This window comes from Mirounga leonina, unplaced genomic scaffold (genome assembly GCF_011800145.1).
Source record: "Mirounga leonina isolate KUSES-001 unplaced genomic scaffold, KU_Mleo_1.0 Mir_169, whole genome shotgun sequence".
NCBI classification, from domain to species: Eukaryota; Metazoa; Chordata; class Mammalia; order Carnivora; family Phocidae; genus Mirounga; species Mirounga leonina.
The window spans coordinates 19,863,022-19,888,163 of record NW_023270431.1 but is presented as its reverse complement, the minus strand read 5'-3'; the positions used below and the strand labels follow the sequence as shown (position 1 = coordinate 19,888,163).

The window sequence follows — 25,142 nt, the reverse complement described above, 5'->3', positions numbered from 1 at the left end:
GCTCTCTTACTTAGTTTTCCTATTCTTTCTTTCTTTTCCAAAACTATAGAAATTAAAGATGAAAAAGGCACATTGCTCATCAAGTCCCTCTTCTTCCAGGATTCAATAGTCTTCTTTAATAGAGCATTTTTACCACTTAGCTAAAAATGATTCAAGTGATGGGGTTTCCACCACTTCCTGTGAATGACTGTTCCACAGACTGACAGATCCCATTACGTGGTCATTTTCCTCCTCATGCTCTGCCTACATTTTTTTTTTGCTCAATTTAATTCTGTTTGTCTTAGTTATACCGCTTTTATAACTTAAAGAAATTCCTCTCCCCTTCTTGCTCCATATTTCCCTCAAATATTTGCTGATGGTTATTGTTTCTCTTAGTCATTATTTGGCCCAACCATTTGAATTAGGTCTTTCATCTTTTCCTGTTATCCAGTACCTCTAGCTATTTCAATCTTTAGGTATTTGTGTTCAAAACTTGCCATTTAAAAAAATGTTCTAAATTTTTGGGAATGGGAAAGTACAAATCTCCACAAGAGACTTTTCTCTCAGAAACTTCAAGATGATATACACACACAATGCAGGACAGAAATAATTCAGGGCCTCTTGTACTTATAGCTTCAGTTGTAATATTAAGCGATGGTGCTTCTTCTTGGTTCAAAACTCCTAATTCAAGTCCTATCTCTTTCATGAAACCAGCACTTGGCACCGTTAGAAAAAGGACCAATATTTCACTGTCTGAAGAAAATGGATTCTTCTGTCTCAGAATATTTAGAAACATCTCCAAAGAGGCACCAGTCTCCTGAAAGAGAGGTAAATTTTTCAAAAAATAAAATTTTAATTAAAAAAATTTTTCCTTCTAAAATTCTTTGCAAACCTAATTTACTCTCCCAATAGGCCCTCAGATCCCCAGATTCATTTGTGGCAGAGGTCCTTACTAACCAGTGCTAGAAATACCATTTGAACATGATGTTTTAAGAAATGGATTATTTCTTTAGAACTGACGTAAAGCTGTTACTTTATTAACAACATAAATAAGGATGGTGTAATACATACATATATATACACACACACACACACATACACATACACATACACATACACATATATATATTTAGGGACATCTGGGTGACTCAGATGGTTAAGCCTCTGACTCTTGATTTCGGCTCAGGTAATGATCTCAGGGTGGTGAGATTGAGCCTGGCATCAGGTTTGGCACTGGGTGTGGAGACTGCCTAAGATTCTTTCTCTCCTTCTCCCTCTGCGACACCCACCCCCCCAACTCCTCTCTCTCCTTTTCTTATATCTAATGCATTTTTCCTTTAGTCAATGACTATTGCCATAAAATGTAATTTCTGTTTCTTTTTCATTTATTTTTGTTGCTATTACTGATATTTTACAGTGCCAATTGAAGCTCTGAGGGTGAGTTGTTAACAATATTTGCTTTGTTGTCTGACCTTAGAAATGATGAAAACATAAGGTATATGTGTTAACTTGAAATGTCTTCAGTATAGATATGTTAGGATCATAGATGAAAGCCAAATAATAGTATAGAAATAAATGGGCTTTGGAGCCAGATAGCCATTTATCTCTGCCTTGCTATAAATTCTAAAGCAGGTAACTTCTCATGTTTTTTTTTTCAAATATTTTTCTCTCCCTCTGACTTGGAAAGTATGACTAGTGACTGCTTTCTTATTTTAAATAACTTATTCGTAATAGTTATTGCTACAGAGTATATCAAAACTTAATAATGTTATGATCCCCACTCACTGTGTTTGGCTAATTCTGCCCATCATCCTCACAGAAACCAGACCTATAGGATGGTTAGATTTTCCAAATATATCTTTTACCTGTTTTCCGACTCCTGAGTTTGCTGAAGTAGTATTTTGCTTCCTTGTTAATATATTTTTCCCTGACAAAATGTCGATTTTATGGCATAATTCTTGCTTATTACATATTATAATTTTCAATTACATTAAAATGATTTATTCTGATTTTACTATGATTATTACCATTTATTGCTCACAATTGTCTTCTATAAACACTTGTTCTATCTAGAGAGGTCACACATAATTTTCTTGGTTAGAGTGCTTTCTCAGGTAATTGCTTCAGTGATTGAATACATGGAGAGAAAGGGCATGTAATTTTTGAATCCTTATGAGATATGAAAATGAAGGATATCTTGGAGAAGGATTAAGAATCTTTATAATAGTACCTTGTCTCATTAATAAGTCTATAGCTCTCTCTTTTTTATTTTCCATTGTTGTAGAGGGGGAATCTGATGCTAGATGGTAACTTCCCCAAAGTGCATGATCCAGGACAAAGTAAGGTAGAAGCCACAATGTCTTTTATGACCTACATGAGGGGTGAATACTAGAGGCAGGCTCAGTGGAAGCCAATTTGGATGCTGGCTAACCCAGTAATTTACATTGTTGTTTAATTAAGAGTTTTCTAAGATAATTGTAGATTTAAATTCAATTACTATCCAGAAAGATAAGTGCACACTTTGCCAAGTTTTCCCAATGGTAACATTTTGCCAGATGGTAATATAATATTACAATCAGGATATTGACATTAATAAAATCCACCAGTTGTATTCAGCTTTCTCAGTTTTACTCCTACTCATTTGTGTATGTATATATGTTTGTGTGTATTAAGTTCTAAACAATTAAATCATGAGTGTTGATTCATATATTCAACACCTCATTCAAGATTCTGAACAGTTCCAACACCACAAGAATCCTCCTGTGGCTTTTTTACAAGCATCCCTTCTTCCCTCTTGCACCAACTCTGGTCTCCAACCCTAAACCCTGGTAATCACCAATCTATCCTCATTTCTACAGGTAAGTGGTTAAACAATGGTAGTGTAACATACCACAAAATACTACTCAGAAATATAAAAGGAAAGGACAATTGATATAATAATAACTTGGATGACTCTTCAAGGAATTATTCTTATTTTTTTAAATTTTATTATGTTATGTTAGTCACCATACAATACATCATTAGTTTTTGATGTGATGATCCACAATCCATTGTTTTTGTATAACACCGAGTGCTCCGTGCAGTATGTGCCCTCCTTAATACCCATCACTGGGCTAACCAATCCCCCCTCCCCCTCCCCTCTAAAACCCTGTTTGTCTCTCAGAGTCCATTGTCTCTCATGGTTCATCTCTCCCTCCAATTCCCCCCCGCCATTGTTCCCTTCCTTCTCCTAATGTCCTCCATGTTATTCCTTATGTTCCACAAATAAGTGAAACCATATGATAATTGACATTCTCTGCTTGACTTATTTCACTTAGCATAATCTCCTCCAGTCCCATCCATGTTGATGTAAAAGTTGGGTATTCATCTTTTCTGATGGCTGAGTAATATTCCATTGTATATATGGACCACATCTTCTTTATCCATTCATCTGTTGAAGGGCATCTCGGCTCTTTCCACAGTTTGGCTATTCCGGACATTGCTGCTATGAACATAGGGGTGCATATGGCCCTTCTTTTCACTACATCTGTGTCTTTGGGGTAAATACCCAGAAATTCAATTGCTGGGTCATAGGGTAGCTCTATTTTTAAATTTTTGAGGTACCTCCATGCTGTTTTCCAAAGTGGCTGTACCAACTTGCACCAACTGTACCACTCTTACACCAACAGTGTAAGAAGGTTCCCCTTTCTCCACAACCTCTCCAACATTTGTTGTTTTTTGACTTGTCCATTTTTGCCATTCTAACTGGTGTAAGGTGGTATCTCAATGTGGTTTTGATTTGAATTTCCCTGATGGCTAATGATGAAGAACACTTTTTCATGTGTCTGTTAGCCATTTGTATGTCTTCTTCAGAGAAGTGTCTTTTCATATCTTCTGCCCATTTTTTGACTTGATTATTTGTTTTTTGGGTGTTGAGTTTGAGAAGTTCTTTATAGATCTTGGATACCAGCCCTTTATCTGTAGTGTCATTTGCAAATATCTTCTCCCATTCTGTGGGTTGCCTCTTTGTTTTGTTGACTGTTTCCTTTGCTCTGCAGAAGCTTTTTATCTTGATGAAGTCCTAAAAGTTCATTTTTGCTTTTGTTTCACTAGCTTTTGGAAATGTATCTTGAAAGAAGTTGCTGTGGGCGATGTCAAAGAGGTCACTGCCTATGTTCTCCTCTAGGATTTTGATGGATTCTTGTCTCGCATTGAGGTCTTTCATCCACTTTGAGTTTATCTTTGTGAATGGTCTTAGAGAATGGTAGAGTTTCATTCTTCTGCATGTGGCTGTCCAATTTTCCCAGCACCATTTATTGAAGAGACTGTCTTTTTTCCATTGCATGTTTTTTTCTGCTTTGTCAACCATTATTTGACCATATGAGGGTCCATATCTGGGTTCTCTATTCTGTTCCATTGGCCTATATGTCTGTTATTGTGCCAGTACCATGCTGTCTTAGTAATCACAGCTTTGTAATATAGCTTGAAATCGGGCAACGTGATGCCACCAGCTTTGTTTTTCTTTTTCAACATTTCCTTGGCAATTCAGGGTCTTTTCTGATTCCATACAGATTTTAGGATTGTTTGTTCCAGCACTTTGAAAAATGTCATTGGAATTTTGATCAGGATGGCGTTGAATGTATAGATTGCTCTGGGTAGCATAGACATTTAACAATGTTTATTCTTCCAATCCATGAGCATGGAATATTTTTCCATCTTTTTGTGTCTTCTTCGATTTCTTTCATGTGTTCTGTAGTTCCTAGAGTATAGATCCTTTACCTCTTTGGTTAGGTTTATTCCGAGGTATCTTTTGGTTTTGGGTGCTATTGTAAATGGAATCGTTTCTCTGATTTCTCTTTCTACAGTTGTGTTGTTAGTGTGTAAGAAAGCAACTGATTTCTGTGCATTGATTTTGTATCCTGACACACTACTGAATTGCTGTATGAGTTCTAGTAATTTGGGGGTGGAGTCTTTTGGGTTTTCCACATAAAGTATCATGTCATCTGCGAAAAGAGAGAGTTTGACTTCTTTGCCAATTTGAATACGTTTTATTTCTTTTTGTTGTCTAATTGCTGTTGCTCGGACTTCTAGTACTATGTTGAACAATAGTGGCAAGAGTGGGCATCCTTGTTGTGTTCCTGATCTTAAGGGAAAGGCTCTCAGCTTTTCCCCATTGAGGATGATATTTGCTGTCGTTTTTCATAGATGGATTTTATGAACTTGAGGAATGTTCCCTCTATCCCTATACTCTGAAGAGTTTTAATCAGGAAAGGATGTTGTATTTTGTCAAATGCTTTTTCTGCATCAATTGAGAGGACCATATGGTTCTTCTCCCTCCTCTTATTAATGTGGTGTATCACATTGATTGATTTGTGAATGTTGAACCACCCTTGCATCCCGGGGATAAATCCCATTTGGTCGTGGTGGATGATCCTTTTAATGTATTGTTGGATCCTATTACCTAGGATTTTGTTGAGGATTTTGGAATCCATATTCATCAGGGATATCAGTCTGAAATTCTCCTTTTGGATGGGGTCTTTGCCTGGTTTGGGGATTAAGGTAATGCTGGCCTCATAGAATGAGTTTGGAAGTTTTCCTTCTGTTTCTATTTTTTGAAACAGCTTCAGTAGAATAGTATTATTTCTTCTTTGAATGTTTGGTAGAATTCCCCAGGGAATCCATCAGGCCCTGGCTCTTGTTTTTTGGGAGATTTTTGATCACTGCTTCAATCTTGTTACTGGTTATTGCCTATTCAGGTTGTCAATTTCTTCCTGTTGCCGTCTTGGCAGCTTATAGGTTTCCAGGAAGGCCTCCATTTCATTCAGATTGCTCAGTTTATTTGCATATAGTTGTTGATAATAATTTCTAATAATTGTTTCTATTTCCTTGGTGTTAGTCATGATCTCTCCCCTTTCATTCATAATTTTATTAATTTGGGTCCTTTCTCTTTTCTTTTGGATAAGTCTGGCCAGTGGTTTATTGATCTTATTAATTCTTTCAAAGAACCAGCTTTTAGTTTCCTTGATCTAATCTACTGTATTTCTGGTTTCTAATTCATTGATTTCTGCTCTAATTTTAATTATTTCTCTTCTAATGTGTGGCTTAGGCATCATTTGTTGCTTTTTCTCTAGTTCTTTAGGGTGTAGAGTTAGTTGGTGAATTCGGGATTTTTCTATTTTTTTGAGTGAGGCTTGGATGGCTAGGTATTTCCCCCTTAGGACCGCCTTTGCAGTATCCCATAGGTTTTGGACTGATGTGTTTTCATTCTCATTGATTTCCATGAATTGTTTAAGTTCTTCTTTGATTTCCTAGTTGACCCAAACATTCTTGAGCAGAGTGGTCTTTAGCTTCCAAGTGTTTGAATTTCTGCCAAATTTTTTCTTGTGTTTGAGTTCCAGTTTTAAAGCATTGTGATCTGAGAATATGCAGGGAATAATCTCAATCTTTTGATATCAGTTGAGACCTGATTTGTGACCCAGTATGTGTTCTATTCTGCAAAAAGTTCCATGTGTGCTCGAGAAGAATGAGTATTCTGTTGTTTTAGGGTGGAATGTTCTGTAAATATCTGTGAGGTCTATCTGGTCCAGTATATCATTCAAAGCTCTTGTTTCCTTGTTGATTTTCTGTTTAGATTATCTGTGCGTTGCTGAGAGTGGACTATTGAGGTCTCCTACAATTAACGTATTGTTATCAATATGACTCTTTATTTTGGTTAACAGTTGGCTTATGTAGATGGCTGCTCCCATGTTGGGGGCATAGATATTTACAATTGTTAGATCTTCTTGTTGGATAGACCCTTTAAGAATGATATAGTGTCCTTCTGTGTCTCTAATTACAGACTTTAGTTTAAAATCTAATTTGTCTGATATAAGAACTGCTACCCCAGCTTTCTTTTGAGGTCTGCTGGCATGGAAGATGGATCTCCATCCCTTCACTTTCAGTCTGGATGTATCTTTAGGTTCAAAATGAATCTCTTGTAGGCAGCATATGGTTGGGTCCTGTTTTTTTATCCAGTCTGCAACCCTGTGCTGTTTTATGGGAGCATTTAGGCCACTCATGTTGAGAGTGATTATTGAATGATATGAATTAATTGTCATCATGATGCCTGTGAAGACGTTGTTTTTATAGATTGTCCCTGTAAATTTCTGTTGTATATCACTCTTGGGGTCTTTCTCCTTTTATAGAAGCCCCCTTAATATTTCTTACAGGGCTGGCTTAGTGGTCACATATTCTTTCAGTTTCTGCCAGTTGTGGAAGCTCTGCATCTCTCCATCCATTCTAAATGACAGCCTTGCTGGTTAAAGTATTCTTGGCTGCATGTTCTTCTCATTTAGTACCCTGAATATGTCTTGCCAGGCCTTTCTGGCTTGCCAGGTCTCTGTGGATAGGTCTGACGTTATTCTGATATTCCTCCCTCTGTACGTAAGTAATCTTTTCCCCCTAACTGCCCTTAAGATGGTTTCCTTGGTTCTAAGATTTGCAAGTTTTACTATCACATGCTGGGGTGTTGGCCTGTTTTCCTTCATCTTGGGAGGGGTCCTCTCTGCCTCTAGGACTCGAACGTTTGTTTCATTCCCCAGATTAGGCAAGTTCTCAGCTACGATTTGCTCAAATACATCTTCTAGTCCTCTCTCTCTCTCCACTCCCTCCGGGATTCTGATTATTCTGACATTGGAATGCTTCATGGTGTCACTTATTTCTCTTATTCTATTTTGATGGATTCTGAGTTGTTTTTCCCTGGCCTCCTCTTTTCCCTTTTTATCTATTATATTGTCTTCCAGGTCGCTTATTCGCTCTTCTGCCTCAGTTACCCTAGCTGTTAGATTATCTAGATTGGATTGGATCTCATTGATAGCATTTTTAAGTTCTGCCAATTCCCCTTTTATTTCTGCCCTTAGAGACTCTATGTTGCCATTAATTGATTTCTCCATTCTAGCCATTGTCTTCACAATTGCTAGCCTGAATTGCATCTCCAACATCTTGGTTATATCTGCATCCATTTGTAAATCTGCAGCATAAGTCATGATCTCTGAGTCTTTCCTATTTTGGGGGTTCCTCCTCCTAGTCATTCTGCTGATGGGTGTTTGAGGAATGTATAGAGTCCAAATTATTGACCAGAACCCAAGCAAGATGCACCTGTTTTCTTGGGACCTTAGGGTTGCTGGCCTCTTGTTTTCCCAGCCTGTCTTCGGTGGGCGGGGGTGGGGGGGGGCCTGCTGCGCTGTTACTCAGGCAGCCCTGTTTGGGCGGAGTTGCCCTGCCCCCCTGTGGGGGGATAGGCTCAGAGGGAATCAGTTTATGGGGCTTTTGTTCTCTGGCAGCTTTCCCTGGCAGCTTTCTGTGTCTCTTCCATGAGTCAGAGCAGAAGAGACTGTTTCCAGCCCTCTGCCTCAGAGCAGAGAGACTGCAGTCTGTTCTTCAGTGAGCTCTCCAGGCCACACTATCTCTGTTACTGTCTGTGCTGCTATAAACTGCAGTGTCCTGGGTTGTACGCCCCTCTGCAGAGCCCCCAGTCCTGCTTCCAGGTTGGGGCATGTCTCTGCCCTTTGTGCTTCTAAAACCACCAGCCACTTCCAGTTTGCACGTGTGACTCTGCCACTCCAGGTTTCTGCCCCATGGGCTGCCCTAAAATCCTTTCCCCATCACTACCGGTCTATGAGTCTGTGCCCCGTCCCCAGCGCGCGAGGCTGTCACTCACCGGTGGTGTAGGATCCCCATGGCCAGGCACCCTCCTGCTGCCGTTTATCCTCTGAAATCTGCCCAAGGAATCAGGGCTCCCTGCTTTGTACCTCAAAACCAACCGCCTGAGATATTCTGTTTGTAGAGATCCAGATCTTCTTACATCTCAGGCTGATTTTGTGGGTGCTCCGAGTAGCCTGGTAGATATCCAGCTCAATTCTGGGGACCAGTTGAAATAGGGTCCCCTACTCCTCCACCATCTTTCCTCCTCCAGGAATTATTCTTATTAAAAAAAAAAACAGGGTTCCTTCAGCCATGTTCCCTCTTTCTTTTCCTTCCTTCCTTCCTTCCTTCCTTCCTTCCTTCCTTCCTTCCTCCCTCCTTCTTCTGTTTGAAGAACTTCCTTAAGAGTAGGTTTACTAGTGAAAAAATTTTTTAGTTTTTTTTCACTTGAGAATGTTTTTAATTTCCCTTTAATTCTTGAAAAATAGTTATCACAGATATAGAATTTAAAATTGATACTTATTTTCTTATAGCACTTGAAAAATATTGTGTCACATACTTATGGCCTCTGTGATTTTCAATGAAAACTTCTTTGATTCTTCTATAGATAATGTGTAGTTTCTTTTTTTTTTTTTTAATTTATCAGAAGAGAGAGAGAGAGAGAGAGAGACAAGCAGGGGGAGTGGCAGGCAGAGGGAGAAGTAGGCTTCCTGCTGAGCAGGGAGCCCAATGTGGGGCTCAATCCCAGGACCCTGGGATCATGACCTGAGCTGAAGGCAGACACTTAACTGACTGAGCCACCCAGGCATCCTGATAATGTGTAGTTTCTGTCTGGTTGCTTCCAAGATATTTTTATTACTATTAATTTTCAAAAGTTTATGATCTGTCTTAGTGTAGATTCCATGGAGTTTATGCTGTTTGGGGGATTTGCTCAGCTTCTTGGATCTGTAGGTCCACCAAATTTGGAAAATTTTCAGACATTATTTTTTTCTTTTTAAGGATTTATTTATTTACTTGGGAGACAGAGAGAGGGAATGAGAGAGAGAGTGGGGGGAGGGGCAGAGGGAGAGAATCTACAAGCATCTCCCCCTCTGAGCACAGAGCCTGTTGCAGGGTTTGATCCCACCACCCTGAGATCATGACCTGAGCCAAAACCAAGAGTCAGACACTCAACTGACTGAGCCATCCACTCACCCCCAGACATTATTTCTTCAAATACTCTTTCATTCACACTTTCCTTTCCTTCTTCTTTTGGAACACCAAATGATATGCATGTTGATTTTTGTTATTATCCCCCAGATCCCTGAGACTCTGTTAATTTCTTTTGGTTTATTTTCTTTCTGTTGTTCAGATTAGATGAACAACCTGCCAATCTACTGTTTAGCCTTCAAATTCACTGATGCTATCCTCTATCATCTTCACTCTACTATCGAACCCATTCAGTGAGTTTTTATTTCTGTTATTGGATTTTTCAGCTTCACAGTTTTCACTTGATTTTTTAAAATAATTTCTATTTCTTAGCTAATATTTGAAACTATTATTTCATTTGTTGCAAGAGAATTTGTAATTAATTGCTGGAGCATTTTAATGAAATTTCTTTATAATCTTTGTCAGATAATTTCAACATTGGGTTCATCTTTGTTTTGGTGTCAGTTGACTGTCTTTTTTCATTCAAGTTGTGATTTTCTGAGTTCTTGATATGGTGGGTGATTTTTTATTATATTCTTAACATTTTTCTCTGTTGTTAAGGGACACTGGATATTATTTAAATCTTTTATTTTTCCAAGCAGTTTAGATTTATCACAGGAGGTTTGGTCTACTTTGTGGGCTGTTGTTCCAAAGGTAGTTTTATTTTTAGAGACTTTGTGGTTTTAGTTTAGTCTATTTGGTTTACCTGGTGATGCTGGGGCATCTGTTATTCCTCCTAGTATTGCCTTAGGGAAGAGAAGGGTGTCCTATGGTGACCTGCTGAGCATCTCTCAGTGAAGAAAGGCTGATACCTCTTGGTTGTCTGATATCTCTGGGCAGGGATAGGAGATTCTGGTGTCTGAGGCAATGAACTTTCCAGATTCAGCTGTCTCTTTTACCAGTTTCACTTCATATCTACTGTGGAAAGGAGACTCAGGCTCTTCAAGGAGGGAGAATACTTCCACAGGCTACTTATTTTAGGTTGGGTTCCCTGATAGAGCCTGACGCAGGATTTGATCTCACCACCCTGAGATCATGACCCGAGCCAAAACCAAGAGTCAGACCACTGGCTGGCTAAGGAGTCTGGCTCACCTGATATTGTCAGGGAGACTTATGTTCAATCTGTGGAAGGGAAAAGCCTGCCTCAGCTGCCTTCTTTTGCTAGGTTAGGTATCTGGAAACACTGGGCCTGGGTAACCTCCCTCTGTTGGGTGGAGGTATGCAAGACTTCTTGTCATTGTGCAGATCAACCAGTCCTGGGCCCCGACGCTAGCTCATCTTCTTCTGTCTATCTTTTAGAGTTCTCTTTTCTTTGTGCTTTATACCATTTCCAAGGTTTATAGTTGTATTTGCCAGAGAGAAGCAGGGAAAAATGGCTTTACCTCATCTATAAGTGTACCTTTTAAATCCTCACTCTAGGTAAATTTTCTTCTATTCATTTATTCCTTCACTTATTCATTGAACATCTACTATGGGTTTAGCACCATTAAAGTTATTGGCAATGATAAAGAAGTACAAGATTTCTGTCCCCATTGAGTTTAAGATAAATCTCATCCTATCCTTAGATAGATAATCTAATAGTTCTATGATTATCACCTTTGCCACATCTATTTTTTCTTCTTTGTATCTCTTGTGCTTTCATTTATTATTTTCCTTTCTTAGTACTTTGTGATGTATATTTTAAATTATAAAGCCTAATTTTCAGTGGTAGCTCACTTATTTTCAATTTCTCTAATTTTTAAGTTTGTTTTGTTCCAAAAACTCATCACATGTATGTGCTGTAATTTATGTTCTTAATAAGATTAAGATTTTGATTAGATTTTTTTTCTGTTTCTGCCATTAGTTATGCTTCCACTCTTTCCTGATGCCAGCATCTTCCCATAAATAATCAAGTTCCCTTAAATAGCTCTATTACCTGCTTTTATCAAGAGGTATGAGTGAGATAGTAAATGATGCCATAAGGAGTTTTTCTCTTCGTAACTGGTGATGATAAATTTGGCAAATTGAAACTTATCTGTTAAGGAATTTCAGAAGAAGCCCTTTTCTATTTAGGAGAAGGTAGGAATGGCTTGCAATTTCTTTCTGGGGCAGTGACATTAAGGAAATAGCTTTGCTTTTCCCAGAGTTGCATGTAGCAAGCCACATTTCCCCCCATACCAATAGAATTACTTTAATGGCTAGTCAGATACCCTATATGATTCCCTTCCCACAATACATAGAATTGGTGGGGCTTTTGTTTTTGTTTTAAGTAAGCTCAATGCCCAACATGGGGCTTGAACTTAACAACCCTGGGTCAAGAGTCGCATGCTCTACCAACTGAGCCAGCCAGGTGCCCCCTTTTTTTTTTTGATTTTGCAGAGAATCAAACCTCTTTCCAAGATACTGGATTTGCAGTTACACCCCATACATACACCTCATTCATCAGGATATAAGGTCTGATATATGTTTGCATTCTCCTCAGGCATGATCATCCTAGTGGCTATATCCTTCAACAGGGAATTGTCAGGAGGGGTTCCATTTAGCTAAGTGCCTTGCCAATTGGTGGAAAGAGAGAGGAAAGAACTAGAGCATCTGTAGATGATGGCTGAATTCACATTGGAGTGTACAGTTACTAGCAGGAAAAAAATGAACATTACAATAAGGGTGAGAAAATGGAGTGTGAGTGCTTATACAGACAGGGCTTAGAGCATTTATGTTTAGAGCATGGAAGGAAGAGAGACTTGGCAAATGACTTACAAGCATGGGGGTTAGTGACATGAAAAGAGGTGGAAAAATAGATATAAAGCTTTACCTTGAATTATGATTAGAAACTCAATCTCACTCTAGAATTTTCTCGAGAGACAGTAATATATATTTAATCTTTAAAAAATCATGTTTAAATGTTGCATTAAAATTTCTCTGAATATAACACTTGGTTAAAATAAGATCACCCATGTAGATTAGAAAAGAGGCCATAAACTAAAGGGTAAAATCATAGATTTTGGAGGCAGGTAGTACTTGTTTAAAAAACCTGGCTTGATCAATTATTTGCTGGATAAATAGGAGCATATTTATCCTCTCTAGGCCAATTTTCTTATCTGTTAAATGAGGATAGTACTTCTTATCTAAGGATAGGATGAGATTTATCTTAAAATAAATTCTGAAGTCCTAAATATACCTTAAAAAGACTTCCATATCATGGCCACTCCTTACAACCTTTTATTCACACACATCAGATCAAGGAAACCAGGACTCATTTTAGTTCCTTGAATATACTACAGTCTTTCTTTTGGTTTGTGATCTTCCCAGAGGCTGTTTCCATTGATTATAAATTACTTCTCTTATCTCTCTCTTCCTGCATAACTCTCTTCATCCTTCAGGTTTCAGCTTAAACATAATTTTCTCTGTCTTCCTGTCCCTTAGCCTAATTCTCTTTTTGTTCTCCCAGAGTGCCCTGTTTCTTTATTATAACATTCAAAACATTTTCTTATGATTATATGCTTGTTTTTTGTTTCGGTTCTGTCTTCACCACTGGTTAGGGATTAAATCTTGACATTATAGCTTCAATATTTGGCAGAGTATTCATCACATAGTAAGTACTTAATAAATATTTGTTGAATGCATAAATTAATGAGCAATTGAAATAAAGTATGTGTCCAATGAATAGTATCATTCATTATAGGATCCTCTCAACTACATAATTTATTATGAGTATATTAGTTTAAAGATGGCTGTAAAAAAAAAGAAAATGCTAGAGTTCCCTTAATCTCCATATATCCTTTGTTGCAGACTTCCAATTCCACAAAGTAAAATAAAAAGCACAGTATTTTTTTCATTTAACACAGGTAATAACCCACATATCATGTAGGAAGTGAGCAGCCCTTTTGCTAAAATTTATTACATGTGTCATATCAACAGTAAGACAACAGTATTTTCTAAAAGACTTAAAAGAAAACCTAGCAGTTACTTCTAAAAACCATGAAATTGATAATGTGGCGAGAAAAGCACTGCTTGTCATATTTGAAATCCCAGAAGTCAATCAGATTTGTTGTTACCATATAATTTTTCCTTCACAATCTTTCCTGTCTACAGAGCCCACGCATGTGAAAGAAAATAATTCTCTTTTGTAAGAGTGCACAAAATAACCATACAAAATTCTTCTGTTTCCCACAAACCAGAACTAAGGTAGCTAAGTCACATTTATCAGACTACTGGGTAAGTTGCCAGGAGTCAAAGTACTTTCCAACTACTTAGCTCAAAGGACAAGTTCAAGAGCCCACCAGATTCTCTTTAGATGTAGGAAAAATAATAGATGAAGACAATTCCTGTCAAGGTTACTTTTGTTCCAGCTCATCACTCTCACTGCTGAATTAGAAAAGAGATTGAACAGCTCCTTAGAAATCTAGTGTGAAGAACATTATTCTTTCAGGACCATTAATCTTTGAATAATGTTCTGGCCATAAAGATGGATCTGGACATGTCAGACAAATTAAAATTAAGAGAATGTTGCTTAAATAAAAAGAACAAGGGCCTGGATATATTGTGAATTGGAAAATATCTTATGCAAGCAAGGTATTTCATCTTTCTTGCAGACAGGGGAATTGGGAAATGTTTCTAAATTGGGTGGTAAGAACCCATGAACTACAGATTCTATGTAACCAGGCTCTGACATCCAGATGATTCAAAAGCTTATTTCAGTGAGACTATTTAAATCTCAGACTCACAAGTATCTTTTATAGTTATTGTTTGCTTTCCGTCTTTTCCACTGTCTTGTAGGTTCCGTGAGGTCATGAGACTGCCCATTTGCCACTGTAGCCCTTTTCAGGCCCATGTCTAATGTGAAACTCTAGTGTCCTCATTTTGTCTTTGGCAGGCTGACCAGAAGTCCAGGCACTAGTGCTCATCTCACACTCTCATTTAGAAATCATTTTTGAAATCCACAGTGATTACAAAAGAAAGCTTTAAGTCTTCCCATTAAATTAAAGCACTGACTATCCCCCCAAATGGAGGGCATGCAATGTCCTTTAGCGGAGACACAAACCACATGTCCGTACTGTTTCCAATCTCTTATAGTGAAGGGATCGCAACCAGGCTTTTTTAAAAACTGAGTATGATTTATGAAATATCCTTCTTTGGACTCTCTCTTTAGATTTTAATGTTAATAGAGGTGAATGTTACTTTAAAATACCATGTTCTTCAGACAATGTCAGATGCTGGAGACAATATTGGAATATAGTAGGAACCGTCCTGTACAGGTAGATTGCATGTAGACCACTCTAGTGAGCAGAACTCAGTTAAAACAAATATAAGTTCACCACATAGCCCAGAAATTCCACATTTAGATATTTACCCCACAAAAATCTCAGGCATTGTTTGTGGCATTGAGATGTTACAGCCAAACTTGGTGTCTGCCACTGGGCATGTGGGTTAGTGCACACTAGGGAATATATGCAATGAGAGAAGTATACAGAGGAACATGAATAGATTTTTTAAAATTAATATATATTTTTTTAAGATTTTATTTATTTACTTGACAGAGATAGAGAGAGACAGCGAGAGAGGAAACACAAGCAGGGGGGAGTGGGAGAGGGAGAAGCAGGCTTCCCGCCAAGCAGGGAGCCTGATGTGGGGCTCGATCCCAGCACCCTGGGATCATGACCTGAGCCGAAGGCAGACGCTTAACAACTGAGCCACCCAGGTGCCCTTAAAATTAATATTGAGTGAAGAATATTGAAACATGATATTCAAGATATCATGCATTTGCGTAATTGCATGCACATACATAGAATCAGTCAAAATAGCTATTCTAAGAATGCAACTAAATAAGGAATAAATCAAAAACATGTTAGGATGGGAGCCCATGGAAGGGCAAGAGTAGTAGAAGTGGGAAGTTGTGATAAACGGGAATTAAAAAAAGTGAGAAATGAAATGGTTCTTGCTATAACCAGTGGAGATAATATACTATTGCTATAGTTCTTGCTATGGTTCTTGCTATAACCAATGGAGATAATATACTATGATGAAATAGAATGAACTTGACCTGAATTCCTCTCTCCACCTGAACAATACATGCACTCACACACACACACACACACACACCCACACACCCACACACACACACCACATAATCCATGCGTGCAGGAATTCTGATAATTTCTCAAGACTCTTAGCTTCCTAAAGACAGATGTAAGAGTCAGAAGCCTTTGTGGAAACTATAGGCATCTAAAGGGGGTGGGTGAAGAAGGTAGCTCAAGAAAAGTTCATAACTAAAAGTTGCTTAAAATCTATTTTCTAAACTTGGCCTATTCACTTCTCTCTTAAAATCCATAAGTCTCTATTTTCTCATCTACAAAAATGGGCATATTAATACTTATTCCATGGGTAGGTATTAATGAGATAACATATTTATGAAGACCTTATCATAGGGTTTGGCACATAACAGGCATTTAAATAATATGAATTTTATTTCTTCCTTTTCTTTCCAACCTTCCTTCTCCCTTTTTTCTGTTTTATTTTCTTATTTAAAATGAAAAGCTGACCTATGAATTTTTTAAATTGGAATACTAATGATCAACTTTTGAATACTCCTATATTGCCACTGTGCTTCATATATAGTATTTCATAAATGAGATATCCTGAGAATCCTGCAATTTGATACTAATATTATCTTTTTCTAGTTAAGAGGACTGAGTCTCAGAAAGGTTAAGAAACTTAGACAAAGCTTAAACAGACATTATCTAGAAGAATTCAACGATACTTCCTTATCCTTACAGAGAAGCCAAAGTGTTTGAGCTCGTAATTCTTTTGAGTTATAATCCTCAAACTTCAGCTACTCTGTGTATGGCCAAAAGAGTGGTATTAAATGGATAGGGTGCAACATTGAATTTTTTTCCTGCTTTTGAGTGGGCCAAAAGTGGCCACAAACTGAAAAAGGCATGGGATAAGAGAGAAAGGGAAGAAAGGAACTCACTTTTGTATAATTGTGTAAAATATAGACTCAGTTGTGAAAAATTTATGAGGCAGTTTTGAATATATTTGTACTCTTTCATGGGTTTAGACTGTATAATCTCTGAGAATAATTACTCTTGGAAGCCATGCTAACATGTCTTAATATCTACTCATTGGCCAATTACAGGAGGGAACAGATTGTCTGAAACCAACACTGGTGGACAGATCTCAAAGAGAACTGCCAGAAGCGTTCCTGCTTTACCTGAGCTGAGATGCGGAACATCTTTCAGCAAGTCTCTTTTCCTTCATTTCATTCTTTGGAAACTGAAGTGTGACAGCCATTATTGTCTAGTGGAATCTCTCCAATGATTGCTTTAGAGCTATAGTTCTCAAACCTGGTTGCACATTGGAATCACAGGGAGCTTTAAAAAATCCTAATGTTTGGGTTCCACCTTACAAATATTCTGATTCAGTGGTCTGAATATCAGAATTTTAGAAGCTCTTCAGATAATTCTAACGTGAGTTCATTCTATTTCTTCATAGTATATTATCTCCATTGGTTATAGCAAGAACCATTTCATTTCTCACTTTACTTTTTTTAATTCCCATTTATCACCAGTTTGAAGACCACTGTCTGAAGCCTGTTGTGCCTCTAGAGCCTTGTCTAAGGGCACTATGGAAGAAGAGAAAGGATAGTGTATTAAATTGCATCTTGCTCAACATGGTTCTCTCCAGGTAAGAAGAAATAAATAGCCTTTCAAGTGGAGGATGCCCAACAGTTCTAGTTACTAACCTGCAATAGAGAGAGGGACAATGGTCCTGGATCAGAGATAGAAGCAATTTTGAGAAGCACAGAGACTGAGGAGCAAAATTCAAGAAAAGATAAGTCAGGAACCGCTTTCAAATAAGTAAAACTAAAATTTCTGCTTTCTTCAATACATATTAGATAAAAACTGAGGTTATAGTGACAAAATCAGAATTCATCTTAAAATCTGGGCTCATTCCACTGTATCACAATCTTTTTCCATTACTCATGTCCCAAATCTCAAATATATGTGTTTCAAGCCCAATGGTCAAGCAGATATATTCATTTCCTTGTACTCTCTGAGGTTTTTACTGCCTCTAAGCTCATTTAACACTCTTATTTAATGCCTCCCACCTCCATTCCATTCATCAAGGTCTGGATCAAACCCAATCTTCCTTCTTTTCCCAAATATCCTAGTCTACGTACCTCCCTCTCATTCTAGAAATCATGTTATACTTCTAGTTGGAATCACATAGACAATTGTTACCTAATGTCTGCATGTGCATAAATTTTTATAATTAGATTTTAAGTTTCATGTGTATAGACATCATGTTTTACTTCTTTTGTGATTCTTATACCTTGGCACAGTGCCAGACACATAGATCATACTCCTAAAATATATGATCAAGTGATGGATTACAAATATTAATAATCCTCAATGTTTTCAAGGAAAGAAAATAAAAAGCAAGTGAGACATTCCAAGGAGGAAATATGATAAATAATTATCATGTTAAACTTGATAAATGGATCTTTTTATTGGGAGTGGCATCCTTCCAGTACACCTGTGCTCAAGAAATGTGTAATCAGATTATAAGCACAAGACACCAGCCACAATTTAACATTTAGACACGACATCATTTTTTCCTATGATTCAGTAAGACTATTTGACCATTCAACAATCTAAGACTGTTTATTCCAGAGTTGTTTTTTAACTTTGTTTAACCATCTCCTTGACCTTCTTTAAAATCTGCAGCTTTGATACATTCTCTTCTTTACTGGGAGTTCTAACTCTAAATATCCCACTGCAAATCTGGAGTTTGAAAGAGAACTTCTGGGGCACTGAGATAATTTTTCCCTCCTTTCCAAGAGCAAGTTTCTTCCTCCATATTTTCCCAAATGCCACAGCCAATTATGACCTGAATACCTCAATGAATTCCAAAGAAAAATGGCACTTTGTTTGACTGACCTCATTGTTGGGTCTGTCTTGCAAAAGGGCTACTTGAACATTTGTTTTTCTCCTTTTGAGAAAATTCTACCATTAGACCATTTAAAATAATTTGTTATTACCCCAAGTCTTTCTTAACTATAATTTCAAAAAGGTTTTTTTTTTTTTTTGTTTGGTTTGTGTGTGTGTGTGTGTGTGTGTGTGTAATACAACCTTCCTACGTTTCTTTGGTCCCTTTCTTTTTATTCAGGTGAACTGAGAAAAGTGGCTTCATTAAGACAATGAAAGGCACTGTGGATTCAAGACTCATACCTATTCTTTGAAGGATCAATGAAAGGTTGGCCACAGTTCACCTATGTGGGAATTTGAGGTTTTGATTACAGAACATTGGTCATCAATTCTGGTGTCCATCCAAATGACCTATGGACCTCTTTCAAAAATCTCTGTGTCTGGCCCATCCTCTTGAGATGAACTTAAGAAAACCCTGCACACCATCAGGTAACAATTTTGTCTTTATAAGAAAACAGATGAGTTCAATAAACTGTGACCATTGTTTTTAACTAAGTCAGATCTCTGTACCCCCTTTGCTGAAAATAAACTACATGTTATGAGAGAACATGTAGTTCCATCTCTGTTTAGAATTATGAGTCCTCATTGTTTTAGGTTTCTATTAGATAATACGGAAAAATAAGGCTCTCAGAGTAAAGAATGAGGTAAGAAGATTATGGTAATTTCAAATTCTGACTACATATACAAACATATAGACCTCTCCAACAGAAGAACAATTTTTCAATTTCCCATTGTTCTTCCTCTACTAATGGAATTCACTTGTCAGCTGAGAGCAAAACTACTCTGTGCACTTGTTGTAAGGGAGACCAGATCTGTTTATTGTCCAGAACTATAGTCACTTGTATCAGGAGGCTGGAAAAGTTTTGAGTATAATTTGTTTAATTACTTAATATCTTATTTCATAGAAAAAAAAGGGAGCAAAACCATTTGGTTTATGTTCTTTGATGTCCTGAAACCTGTGTTTCAATGAGATTAAAAAATTGATAATAACCCAAAGAAGGGCTACAACAGTGTCTTACAGTAGGGTTCCAATATTTATCTAATACATTATGAAATGGTCACCACAATGAGTCTAGTTACTGTCTGCCACCATAAAAACTAGTTCCACTATTATTAACTATATTCCCTATGCTGTACATTATATCCTTGTATCTTATTTATTTTCTAACTGGAAGATTGTACCTCTTAATCATCTTCACCTATTTTGCCCATCCCCCACCCACTCCCCTCTAGCAACCACTAGTTTATTCTCTGTATCTTTGAATCCGTTTCCATTTTCTTTTGTTTGTTCATTTTTTTTAGAGTCTACATATAAGTGAAATATAAAATTTTTGTCTCCCTATATGACTTGTTTCACTTAACATGATATTAAGTTCATCCATGTTGTTGCAAATGGCAAGATTCATTCTTTTTTATGACTGAGTAATATTCCATTGTGTATATGTACCACATCTTTATCCATTCATCTATTGATGTACATTTAGGCTGTTTATGTATCTTGACTATTATAAATAATGCTACATTCAACATATGAGTACATGTCTTTTCAAATTAGTGTTTTCATTTTCTTCAGATAAATACCTAGAAATGGAATTTTTGGATTGTATGGTAGTTCTACTTTTAACTTTTTGAGGAACCTCCATCCTGTTTTCCATAGTGGCTATACCAATTTACATTACTACCAACCATGCATAAGGGTTCCCTTTTCTCCACATCCTCACCATTTATTATTTCTTGTCTTTTTGATAATTGTCATTCTGACAGATGTGAGGTGATATTAGATTGTGGTTTTGATTTGCATTTCCCTGATGATTAGTGATGTTGGGCATCTTTTTATTAATGTGTTGGCCATCTGCATGCCTTCTTTGGGAAAATGTCTATTCAGATCCACTGCCCATTTAAAAAAAAAGATTTTATTTATTTATTTGAGAGAGAGAGAAAAGGAAATCATGAGCGGCAGGGAGGTGCAGAGGGAGAGGGAGAAGCAGACACCCCTCTGAGCAGGGAGCCTGATGTGGGGCTCAATCCCAGGACCCTGAAATCATGACCTGAACAGAAGGCAGATACTTAACCAACTGAGCCACCCAGGAGCCCCCACTGCCCATTTTTAAATCAGATTTTTTATTATATTGAGTTTAATGAGTTCATATATTTTACATGTTAACCCCTTATTGGATATATCATTTGTGAATATTTTCTTTCATTCATTAGGCTGTGTTTTCATCTTGTTGATGGTTTTCTTCACTGTGCAAAAACTATATAGTTTGATGTAGTCCTATTTATTTTTACATTTGTTGTCCTTGCCTGAGAGACAGATCCAAAAAATACGACTAAGACTGATGTTAAAGATCTTACTGTCCATGTTTTCTTCTAAGAGTTTTATGGTTTCAGGTCTTACTTTTAAGTCTTTAATCCATTTTGAGTATATTTTTGTATATGGTGTAAGACAGTAATCCAGTTTCATTCTTTTGTATGTAGCTTTCCAGTCCCCCAACACCATTTACTAAAGACACAATCTTTTCCCTATTATGTATCCTTGCTTCCTTTGTTGTAGATTAATTGATCATGTAAGAATGAGTTTATTTCTGAGATCTCTATTCTGTTCTATTGATCTATGTGTCTGTTTTTTTGCCAGTACCATATCATTTTTGTTTTTGCTTTTATTTAAATTCAAGTTAGTTAACAGATAGTGTATTATTAGTTTCAGGGTAGAGTTCAGTGATTCATCAGTTGCATATAACACCCAGTGCTCATTCCATCAAGTGCCCCCCCCTTTTTTTAAGATTTTATGTATTTATTTATTTGAGAGAGAGAGAAAAAAAAAAAACAGCATGAGAGGGGAGAGGTTCAGAGGGAGAAGCAGGCTCCTCGCCAAGCTAGGAGCCCAACGTGGGACTCAATCCCAGGAGTCCAGAATCATGACCTGAGCCGAAGGCAGTTGCTTAACCAACTGAGCCACCCATGTGCCCCTCAAGTGCCCTTCTTAATGCCCTTCTCCCATTTACTGCATCTCCCCAACCACTTCCCTTCTAGCAACCTTCAATTTGTTTCCTATAGTTAAGAGTCTCTTATGGTTTGCCTCTCTCTCTGTTTTAATCTTATTTTATTTTTTCTTCCCTTCCTATATATTCCTCTGTTTTGTTTTTTAAATTCCACATATGAGTGAAATCATATGGTATTTGTCTTTCTCTGACTGACTTATCTTGCTTAGCATAATATACTCAAGTTCCATCCATGTTGTTGCAAATGTCAAGATTTCATTCTTTTTGATGGCTGAGTAATATTCCATTACACACACACACACACACACACACCCTTTCTTTATACATTCATCTATCAGTGGACATCTGAGCTCTTTCCATATTTTGACAATTGTGGACATTGCTGCTATAAACATTGGGGTGCATGTGCCCCTTCAAATCACTATTTTTGTGTTCTTTGGATAAATACCTAGTAGTGCAGTTGCTGGGTCATTGGGTAGTTCTATTTTTAACTTTGTGAGAAACCTCCATACTGTTTTCCAGAGTGACTGTGCCAATTTGCACTCCCAGCAACAATGTAAAAATGTGAGACAGGAATCCATCGAAATCCTATAGGAGAACACAGGCAGCAACCTCTTTGACCTTGGCTGCCACAACTTCTTGCTAGCCAGTACCGTATTGTTTTGATTACTATAGCTTTGTAGTATAGTTTGAAATCTGGGAAGATGATACCTCCAGCTTTGTTCTTTTTTCTCAAGATTTCTTTGGCTATTTAGGGTCTTTTGTGGTTCCATACACATTTTAGGATTATTTGTTCTAGTTCTGTGAAAAATTCCATTGGTATTTTGTTGGTGATTGCATTGAATCTATAGATTGATTTGGGTAGTATGGACATTTTAACAATATTAATTCTTCTAATTCATGAGTATATCTTTCAGTTTATCTATGTCATTGTCAATATCTTTCATCAATGTTTTAGTTTTCAGAGTACAGTTCTTTTACCTCCTTGTTAAATTTACTCCTAGGTATTATGTTCCTGGGATTATTTTCATAATTTCTCTTTCTGATAGTTTGTTTAGTGTCTACAAATGCAACAGATTTCTGTATATTAATTTTGTATCTGCAACTTTACTGATTTCATTTATTACTTCTAATAGTTTTTTGGGTAGAGGTTTTAGGGTTTTCCACATATAGAATCTTGTCATCTGTGAATAATGACAGCTTTACTTCTTCCTTTTAAATTTGGATGCTCTTTATTTCTTCATGCTTAATTGTTCTGACTGTGGCTTCCAATACTATGTTTAAACATGACAAGAGTGAGCACCTTGTTTTGTTCGTGATTTTAGAGGAAAAGCTTTAAACTTTTTACCTTTGAGTATGATTTTGGTAGTGGGTTTTTCATATATGGCTTTTATTACATTGAGGTACTTTCCCTCTATATCCACTTTGTTGAGAATTTTTATTATAATGGTATGTTGAGTTTGTCAAATGCATTTTCTACATCTATTGACATGATTATATGATATTTATTCTCCATTTTGTTAATATAGTGTATCATATTGATTGTTTTGTGGATATTGAACCATCATTACATTCCTAAAATAAATCCCACTTGATCACAGTATATGATTCTTTTAATGTATTGTTGCTATTGTATTGGTTTGCTAATATTTTGTTGATGATTTTTATATCTATGTTCGCCAGGGATATTGGCCTATAATTTTCTTTTTTTATAGTGTCTTTGTCTGATTTTGTTATACAGGTACTCCTGGCCTTGCAGAATGAGGTTGGGAAGATTCTTTCCTCTTAAATTTTTTGAAATAGTTTTAGAAAGCTAGGTATTAACTCTTTAAATGTTTGGTAGAATTTAGCTGTGAAGCTGTCTGGTCCTGAACTTTTGTTTTGGGGGAGTTTTTGGCTTACTGATTCAATTTCATTAATAGTAATGTCTCTTCATATTTTCCATTTCTTCTTTGGTATATTCCAATTCTTGGTATGTTTTATATTCCTAGGAATTTATCCATTTCTTCTTTGTTGTCCAATTTGTTGGGTTATAATTTTTTGCAGTAGTCTTCTATGACCCTTTGTATTTCTTTTTTTTTTTTTTTTTAAGATTTCATTTATGTATTTGACAGAGAGAGACACAGTGAGAGAGGGAACACAAGCAGTGGGAGAGGGAGAAGCAGGCCTCCCGGAGAGCAGGGAGCCTGATGTGGGGCTTGATCCCAGGACCCTGGGATCACGACCTTAGCCGAAGGCAGACCCTTAACGACTGAGCCACCCAGGTGCCCTGACCCTTTGTAATTCTGTGGTATTGGTTGTAACTTCTTCTCTTTCATTTCTTATTTTATTTGTTTGGGCCCTCTGTCTTTCTTTCTTGATAAGTGTGGCTAAAGAGTTATCAACTGTGTTTATCTTTTCAAAGACCCAGCTCTTAGTTTCATTAATCTTTTTTATTGTCTTTGTAGTGTCTATTTCATTTATTTCCACTCTGGTCTTTATTTCCTTTCTTCTACTAACTTTAGGATTTGTTTGTTCTTTTTCTAGTTTCTTTAGGTATAAAGTTAGATTGTTTATTTGAGAATTTTCTTGTTCCTTGAAGTCAGCCTATATTGCTATAAACTTCCCTCTTGGAGATGCTTTTACTGAGTCCATGGATTTTGGAACATTGGGTTTTCATTTTCATTTGTCTCTATATATTTTTGGGTTTCCCCTTTGATTTCTTTATCCACCATTGGTTGTTTAGTTGCATGTTCACATGTTTGTGTTTTTTCCAATTTTCTTCTTGTAAATGATTTCTAGTTTTATAGTATTGTGGTTGGAAAAAATGCTTGATATGATTTCAGTCTTTTTAAAATTATTGAGACTTGTTTTGTGATCTAACATGTGCTCTGTCCTGGAGAATGTTCCATGTGCAGTTGAGAAGAATGTGTATTCTGCTGTTTTTGAATAGAATGTTCTCTTCTTCTAGTAAGTCCATCTGGTCTAATGTGTCCTTCAAAGCCACTGTTTCCTTCTTAATTTTTCTGTCTGGATGATCGCTCCATTGATGTAAGTGAGGTTTTAAAGTCCCCTACTATTATTGCATTACTGTTATTTTCTTTGTTTGCATCTGTTAATATTTGCTTTATATATTCAGGTACTCCTTTGTTGGGTGCATGAATATTTGCAAATGTTATATCTTCTTGTTGAATTGATTCCTTTATCATTATGTAATCCCTTCTTTTTTCTCTTGGTAAAGCCTTTGTTTTAATGTCTATTTTGTCTGATATTAGTATTACTATATCAGCTTTCTTTTCACATCCATTTGCATGGAATATCTTCTTCTATCCCTTCACTCTCTGTGTGGGTCTTCAGCTCTCAAGTG

The 25,142-nt window shown here is 36.9% G+C and overlaps 1 long non-coding RNA gene across 6 annotated transcripts in view; it reads left to right on the top strand.

Annotated features, from left to right (window-relative positions):
- The window catches only part of LOC118017370, a 683,373-nt gene that overhangs the window by 405,022 nt on the left and 253,209 nt on the right, over positions 1-25,142 (top strand). For 4 of the 6 annotated variants that reach the window (XR_004681133.1, XR_004681136.1, XR_004681134.1 and 1 more), the window contains 4 exons: positions 694-807; positions 16,943-17,273; positions 17,375-17,490; positions 18,976-19,338. This is a non-coding gene — a long non-coding RNA (uncharacterized LOC118017370). Of the gene's footprint in view, positions 1-693; positions 808-16,942; positions 17,274-17,374; positions 17,491-18,975; positions 19,339-25,142 lie in introns of those variants that run through there. The other 2 variants (XR_004681135.1, XR_004681132.1) reach the window with 2 other exon arrangements.